The sequence below is a fragment of the Sminthopsis crassicaudata genome, chromosome 6, assembly GCF_048593235.1.
Source record: "Sminthopsis crassicaudata isolate SCR6 chromosome 6, ASM4859323v1, whole genome shotgun sequence".
NCBI lineage: Eukaryota > Metazoa > Chordata > Mammalia > Dasyuromorphia > Dasyuridae > Sminthopsis > Sminthopsis crassicaudata.
Window position 1 is genome coordinate 219,246,446 of NC_133622.1, and position 9,047 is coordinate 219,255,492.

A 9,047-nucleotide genomic window follows, 5' to 3' on the forward strand; every position below is an offset into this window, starting at 1 on the left:
TTCCCTTTCTTTTTGTCATTTCCTCTTTTTTTTTTTTTTTTTTTTTAACTTTTATAGTTAAGCTCTCCTCCTGAGATAAAGGGAGAGCTGTCCCAAGCTTCCTGTGGAGATCTGCGCCTTGGCTTTGAGCACAGAGGCCCCTTATGTTTGAATGGGGTAGCTAGCCTGGTGGAAATAGCCTGGTGTCCCAATTTGCCTTCTGAGCTGGAACTGAAGGTTGTCCCAGTGGCTCTACTGAGCCAGGGCTGAGGTTTTCAGTTGCTGATTTGCTGTAATTAAGACCCTTTCACTGGTTCTCCTAAAGTCTGTCTGAGCTGGGATGAATATCCTTTTCACCCCAGTGAGACTGACTTTTCTTGAAGTTTTTCCACTCTATCTTGAACTACAGAGTGGTTTCATTCTGTCAAACTCTGCTCAGAGGCTGTTTCATGTGGTTTTTGAGGGAAACTGGGAGAGCTCAAGCAGCTCCCTGGCTTCACTCTAGCATCTTGGCTCCACCCCCAGAACTAGGAAGAAACTTTGGAATTTCCTTTCTTCTCCCCACCCTTGAAAAAATGCAAGATCTCTTAAGGCAAAATATCTTTCTCCTATTATACCCAATCCCCATGCCTACAATACTGTCAACTACATAAAGAGCCAATAAATGTTTGTTCAATGGACGAATAAATGTAACTTATACTGTCAGAAGTAAAAGAAATTTTCAAACACATCAGAGCATATAAGAGATAGAAATTACCTTACACATAGCATGTCATGTCTTGAACAAAGCAAATCATTACCATAGGATACTAGTCTTAAATCAGGGAGAGACTTCAGAAACTATCTAGTGTAACTCCATCATATAATTAATGGGGAAATTCAGAATCAGACAGGATAAGTAACAGCAATCTAAGATTAAAAATAGAAAGATGGAAGTTATTTCATTCACCCTCCTCTTTTTACAGAGGAGAATACTGAAGAACATGCCTCTCTCAAGTTAAATCATGTCTATGTCCAATTCGGCAACTCAAATCCATGACCCAAATCAACCACTCAGTCAACTAGGATTTCTGTGTACCTTTTGTTGCTTGGCACTATGCTAAATATGGAGGATACAAAGAAAGACAAGAGACAATCTCTTTTCTCAAGGAATTCCTGGTGAAAACAACTAGATACAAACAGGATACTAGTCTGCCCTAGGCCCAACAGAGTACCTTTGACCACTGAGCTTTGCAGTGGGCTTATAAAGGGCCTGTGAGGTCACACACACAGCCAACCAGCGAGAGCTGTCACCCATTATGAAGCTATTTCAATATGGACAGGATCCCACCCACAGGGCAGTCCTATATTCACAGAGATTACTTCTTGGCCACTCAAATCTCCTGTTGCACTGTGGTGCCGCCTATTTAAAGGGCCCTTACAATTCCCTTCACTTGTTTTGAGGGAACCACATCCTTACACAGGATAAACTAGGGGCAGTATGTAATTTTAGAGAGAAAGCACTAAATTTAAACATTGGGCAAGGAATCTTTCAGAAGCTGAGACTTGAAGGAAATCAAGGATAGTAGGAGGTAAAGGTGGACAGGAGATGGAGAGTGACTACTCAGGATAGTTTCTATCTGCCATCTGTCAAAAATTTTAAAAAGAAAATAATGTGTTCCAGGCAATTCTTAAAAATATGTCACAAGTACATAGTCCCTGCTCTTGAGTAGCTCATAAACTAATATGAAAAAAAATTAGTTAAAATTTTCATATATATATATATATATATATATATATATATATATATATATGTGTGTGTGTGTGTGTGTGTGTGTGTGTATATATATATATATAGTATGTATATTTTATATATATAGTATTTATCTTGCATATACTTTTTTGGTAAATTATAACCAATCTGTATCCAAACTCGAACTAGGTGACAATTATACAGTCTTCCCATAATTTTACAGTATGCATGTATATACATATATATATATATATATATATATATGTGAATGTGTGTGTATATTATATAAAAATATATGTAACACTGTTATATTTTATATATATATATACACATATATTTGTTACATATACATATTCTATAAATAATATATCTTACATATACATATGTTGTATATATATATATATAAATGTGTGTATATTATATAAAAATATATGTAACACTGTATATTTTATATATATATATACACATATATTTGTTACATATACATATTCTATAAATAATATATCTTACATATACATATGTTGTATATATATATATATATAAATGTGTGTATATTATATAAAAATATATGTAACACTGTATATTTTATATATATATATACACATATATTTGTTACATATACATATTCTATAAATAATATATCTTACATATACATATGTTGTATATATCCACATATATATGTGTGTGTGTGTGTGTGTGGATATGGGTGTGTGGGTATGTAAAACCTCCCCTTAAATGGAAATTAATGTCAGAAGGAAGGCACTATCTGAGAGGACCAAAGGAACAAGAAAGGCTTCCTAAAGAAGGTATTATTTGAGCTGTGACTTGAATGAAACTAGGGAAATTAAAAACTGGAGGTAAGAGGGAGCACATTCCAGGCAGAGGGTGGTAGAGTTTAGTTGTTATTCAGTTATGTCTAACCCTATGTGATCCCATGGACTTTTTCAAGAAAGTTTCAAGAAACCATGAGGTTTTTTTGGTGAAGATACTGGAATGGCTTGCTGTGTCCCCATTTTACAAAAGAGGAAATGAGGCAAACAAGGGTTAAATGACTTATCTAAGATCACCCAGATAATAAGAGTCTGAAGCTGAATTTGAATTCAGGTCTTCCTGATTCCAAGCCTGTTATTCTATCCACTGTACCATTTACCTGTCCATAGGCATGGGACAATGGATGAAATGAAGTTACCTTGGACATATGGAGTGCTCTATATACCAGGAACAGCAAAGAAATCAGGCTGTTAACTTCTAATCCTTCTCCAAGTGACTACCTCATCCTCTCTCCCTATTCCACCTTTCCTAGCTAATTTTTTATTGTTTTTTTTTTCCTTTCAAGTTTTTCATTGACTACCTGCTATATTTATAACACATTTTACTCCCAATCTCTGTGTCCCTCCTTTGCCATCTGTATGATATACAGTTTTAATTCTTCAGAGATTATTGGATGTTGTATCATATTACATACAGGTAGACTCTGACTTAAAAAAATAATTTTGATAACTTGCTATAACTTTAAGATTTCAAATTGTTTTTATATATTATTTCATTTGAACCCCAAAATATTCCTATGAAGAAGGTGGTACAGGTATTCATTATTATCTCTTATTTTATAAATGAGGTAACAGACTCTATGATGTAATGTGACTTGTCCAGGTTTACCACTAGAAAATGAGATATGAAGCAAGCACTCCTGATTTAAGGGATCGCAAGCTCTCTACTATGCCAGGGTGCCTTGCCAATTCAGCTCCTACTTCTCTAATTAATTAATTAACAAGGACAGCTCTGTTTCTTCCATTTTTTTTCATAACCTAGATCACCATAGAATCATTTGCTCTGCTTTCAAAAAGGAAAGCCAGTTTCTAGCATGAGGCAATTTTAATCTATAAGAAAAGGAGCCCTCTGAAATGTCTCAGAAATACCTCTTCTGCTCTCTTCTGCCTTTAAGTGTGGCATCCAGTAAGTGACTGAAAATGGAGTATGTTAATTCAGCACTCCCAGCTACAAATGTCTCGGTTCCAATTGTTTCATTTACAGGACACTCCATCTTCATGTAAGCTGCAGCTTTGTGGAATTCATTACAAAGGAGACTCTCTAGCACCCCATTCCACCCCTATTCCCTTTGCTAGTCAGGCTCTTAAGACATTATTATTGCTATCTGACAATTAACAAAATGTCACATAGCCATAGTAGAGCAACAAAGGGCAACAGGAACATAGCACTGATTCAGTTGAAAACATCTTCCCTTCTCTTGGACATTCATAGTAGTCAAAAACATGAGGAAGGAGATGTTAACTCCTAAGCCACAGAACTTTGCACATGGGCCACCAAGAAGCTACCCAACAATTCGAGCCTTAATGCTTTGTAGTAAAGAGATGTCAAGGACGGCTTCAATACCCTTTGAGGAAAAACCAGCTTGGAAGGCAGCTGGATGGCATAAACCTGGACCTGGAGTCCGGATGGCTTATCTTGCTGAGTTCAAATATGGCCCCAGACATTTACTCTCTGTAATACTGGATAGACACTGTTTATCCCAGTTAAGAAAGATACTAACAGCACCTATCTCCCAGGGTTCTTGTGAGGATCAAATGAGATCATTGTAAAGTGCTAAGCATAGTACTTGGCATGTACTAGGTGCTTAATAAGTGCTTATTTTCTTCCTTATTATATTTAATCCTTGGAATAGTCCTTAGAGATGGATGCTATTATTTGCCCCATTTTACAGATGAGGAAACTGAGGTTAAAACACAAATCTAATACAGGGTAGCTAGACAGTACAGTGGATAAAGCACTGGGCTTGAGTTGGGAGGCAGATGGAAGGTGATTTCATCTAGGGGTTCTTAAACTAGACTCTGAATTTAAAAATATATATATATATATTTAATAAGATCTTTTGATTCTTTTTCCTTTGTAATCGTATGTGTTTTATGCCCTTAAAACATTCTATAAAGATGCCCATTCAAAAGGAAACATAACACCAAAAAAATGGTAAAGAAGGCCTAGACTCAATGAAGACTAAGTATCCTTTTAGCTCTACATAGGAATTCTATGAAAAGATTTTTTAAAAAATGATTATTAATAGCCCCATAAACTCAGAACTTAGTTAATCATTCAAGGTCACAAGTACTACCCAGCTGGAAGTAGAAATTGGATGTTTCTAGATTGCAAGTCAAAAGTCTTTTCAGTTATATCCCAGTGGCTACTCTTTCCACTTCCATACCCTGCCCTGACAAAGATCCCTTCAGACTCTTCCCACAAGACTTGGTCTTCCAGATTATTAAATCAAGCATCAGCCCAAAGCCTGTTTTCATAAACTAAGATGACACCATTTTTCTACCACCTGCTGGCTTGACCCTGACTACCCTCCACAGGCAGATTAATCCAGACTAACTAGACAGTTAGCTCATCCATGTCAATAGAGAGAAGGGAAACCAGCAACAACAGGCTAGAAGAACAGTTCTGTAGTATTAGGAGGCTGGTATACCCGCCTACTCTGCTGTATCTTAATACAGTTATCTTGAAGGTTAAACTATGCATCCAAGGAGGTGTAATTGAAGGAAGTAGGTGATGGACCTCCACCCCCTCCTCTACACCTCCATGCAGATTTCCATGGATTAAGCTCCAGCTACATGGAAAACTGAATTCTCTGTGATGATTCATTCCTTGAGGATTTGGGGAAGTTAAGTTTCAAGGCAATTTTTTTTCTTTCTATGAAACATTATAGCAATTAGATAGTTTCAGATATAGAAAGGAGAGACATAGAGATAGATGGTATATAAAATGTCTAACTCAGTATCTGGCACATAGTATTTAATAAATGTTAACTGAGAGAGAAAGAGAGAGAGAGAGAGAGAGAGAGAGAGAGAGAGAGAGAGAGAGAGAGAGAGAAAGAGAGAGAGAGAGAGAGAAAGAGAGAGAGAAAGAGAGAGAGAGAGAGAGAGAGAGAGAGAGAGAGAGAGAGAGAGAGAGAGAGAGAGAGAGAGAGATTAAGACGCACAGAGACAGAATCTGTAACGTGCTCTCCTGGCAGTTACAATTACTAGTCTGTCCTAGACCCACCAGAGTACCTTTGACCACTGTCCTTTGCAGTGTGAACTCTACCCGGCTCGCCTCTTCTGAGGCCTTCAAAGGTCTCTGGCCACAATCTCTTGAATCTATAGCTTAATAACCAGTAGCACACTCAAGAACAGCCACGAGTAATCTTAAAAGCCTTTATTATACCTACTCACATAATGCCCTGACTTGTTGGTTCCCGAGTGAACACCTGGTCAGAAGACCCACGTGTTCACTACCAAACTCCTTACCTCTTTCGGCTACCCATCTCGGCTTGGCCACCCAGGCTAGGGAGCCAGGGTGAAGAGCGTCAGATTAAAGAGGCCGCCTGCTGCCTGCAGTGGGCTTATATAGGGCCTGTGAGGTCACACACACAGCCAATCAGGGAGAGAGTCACCCATTACAAAGCTATCTCAAAATGGACAGGATCCTACCTACAAGGCAGTCCTAATATCCACAGAAATTACTTCTGGGCCTCAATCTCCCAATGCACTGTGGCGCCTCCCATTTAAAGGGCCCTTACAAGAATCAACAAAATAGATCAAACAATTGTCACCTTTGTCTTCTACTCTGAGTTTTATTCCTATCTTTGTCCCTTTTCTTCAAATTTTAAAGACAGAATAAGACAAGTAGGAGTCAGGGAACACTACAGTCCCTGCCAATAGAAGCTACCCAATAAATGTTCATTTATCCTGTTGATATGATATAACTGCTAAAATTTCTCTAAAACAATATGAATTTCTGAAAATAGATAAAATTCAAAAGATATTACAAATCTTGGCGAAAATTATACAAGCACTCTGAAATTTGCTTTGAAGTTTCTTAAGTCACTTTAATAAGAGAAATCTTTTCTGTGGTACAATTCATGATGCATCTCATCATAATAATGAAATATCCAACATTTCTATAACACTTTGTTTACAAAGTGCTTTAAACATATTGTCTCATTTATTCCTCACAATTCTATAATGTATATCCCATTACTATTAATGGTAAGATCATAATCAAAGGAATAAAAGGGACTCAGGGGCTACTGAATGTAAACCCCCTCATTTTTTAACAATTAAGGAAACTGAGACCCAAAATGATTAATTGATTTGTTCAACTTTAGAAAAATATATTCAGCTAGGGATTCATTTACTACTTATATAATTTTCATCAGAGGCCGGATTTAACTAGTTAACCATCCAGTGGTGGTGTTCTTTCCATTGTCACATTTCTTCCCTTCAGTGGTACTGAGTTTCAGCTTCCTTGGGCCCCATTATATGGCCTTTTGGATGATCTGGATTGCCCTTTTGGTGATCTACACTTTCAATTCTTTTTATAATTTTTTTTCATTTAACAGGCATTTATTTTCTCTCTCTTCAAGCCCAACCTCACCCCCTTGGGAAAAAAATACTCCTAAAATATACATAGTCCAACCCAATAAATGCTCACCTTGACCATGGACATCAATGTACCTCATTATGCCCTCAGAATCCATCCGTTCTCTGCCAGGGGCCATCTATGGCCCTCTAGGATCATGGCTGCTCATCATATTGATCAGGGTGAAGTAATCAGAGCCAAAAGTATACATTCAATTCTTCACAGAAGATGACTTTCCTTTCCTACTGAAATTTCAACAGGCAGAGTCACCATGTAACTAAGTTCTGATGCATGGTGAGAAGAAGCTTTGATGAAGTATATACTTCAATATGGTTCCAACCACATCTTCATTTTCTATGTTTTATGCTATCGTAGAATAATGATATTGAAAAGTTTCATGACTAATTAGATTTTCTAATTTTTTCCTCCTTTTTCACCATCTGGCTCATGAATTGTGAGATAATAGCACAAGGCTTATATATTCTCCCAGAAGAGCTATAGCACCATATTTCTAAAAAGCTCTCATGAGTTGAAATACTATAGAGTTTTGCATTTGAATATTGACATTATGTGGGGGAAGTGTTCTTCATGGATTTGCCTCTGAATGATTTTTTTTTCAAGGGACAATGAGGCCCTCTGTTAAACTTCTATAACTGACAGCTTCAACATAAAAAACTGATATGAATTTTATCATTGGAAATAAACTTAAAGAAATGTTACTATCTACTTTGCCACTAGACTGTAAAAAGCACAGGACCTTTCCTTCTGAGTAGCCAGAACCTTGCCTATATGTTAAAACCCCCCTCCCCATTAGAATGCAAACAACTTAAGGACAAGCACAGTCTGGTTTTTCTTCTTATATAAGTAGTGGTGAGCATAATGCTCTGTGCATGATTAGCACTTAATAAATGCCTTAGTCCTTCATTATCTCATTCATGCTGTGTAAAGTTTAAGAGAAAGGACACAAGTACCACCCACTATTTGCCCAGTTCCATGCTTCCTCTTCACACCATGTTATATTCTTTGCAAAATAAAATTCCTAGGGCTAAGCTCAGTTGCCCATAACTCCGTCAAATATGAGATGAATTATGATTGTCTAATTTTCATCATCTTTTCCTTCATACTAGTATACATTGGTTTGGGGATGGTGGGAACCAGACCACAGACATAACTCTGGTCTCACACTGTTTTCACCCTATAATGGAAGGACCTGGATGGTCAGTCCCAAGGTGCTAAGGACTTATATTCTCATTAATCATTTGCTGTCACTTTCCCATTAGATCCTTTCCAAAAGTAAAACCACAATTAACCATGACCTTTCCTACTGTTTACCCTTTACTTGGATGCCAAATACATTCATCTTTGTCACTGTGTCTCCTTCCCCGCTGCTGTGTGCCCAAGAAATAATATGGCTTTCATCTACCTCAAAGCTACCCCCCTGCTCCCAGATAGGCATTAGACCTCAATTCAGCAAACCTGGATTCAAATCCCATTCAAACCCTTACTAGCTGTGTGACTCTGAGCAAGTCACTTGCCCAATAATATGCACCTCACATCCCTCCTTCACAAAATGAGGGGATTAGACTTATTTGTTTCTAAGGTTCCTTCTAACTCCAAATCTATAGTTTACATATGATTTATAAGCTAGGTAGGACAAGGAATGAGGAAGAATTAGAAAGATCTGAATTCAAATCTAGCTTCAGGTATTTACTAGCTTGTAACTCTAGACAAGTCAGAAACCTCAGTTTCCTCATCTATGAAATAAGGATAATAATCGCACCTATCTTTCATGGTTATTGTAAAAATAAAATACTTGTGAAGTGTTTTGCTAACCTCGTAGAGCTATGTAAATGCTAGTTATTATTGTTGTTGCTATTATTTATGAATTTGCAACCTTCCTAAAATAAAGCAATAAGCAAAT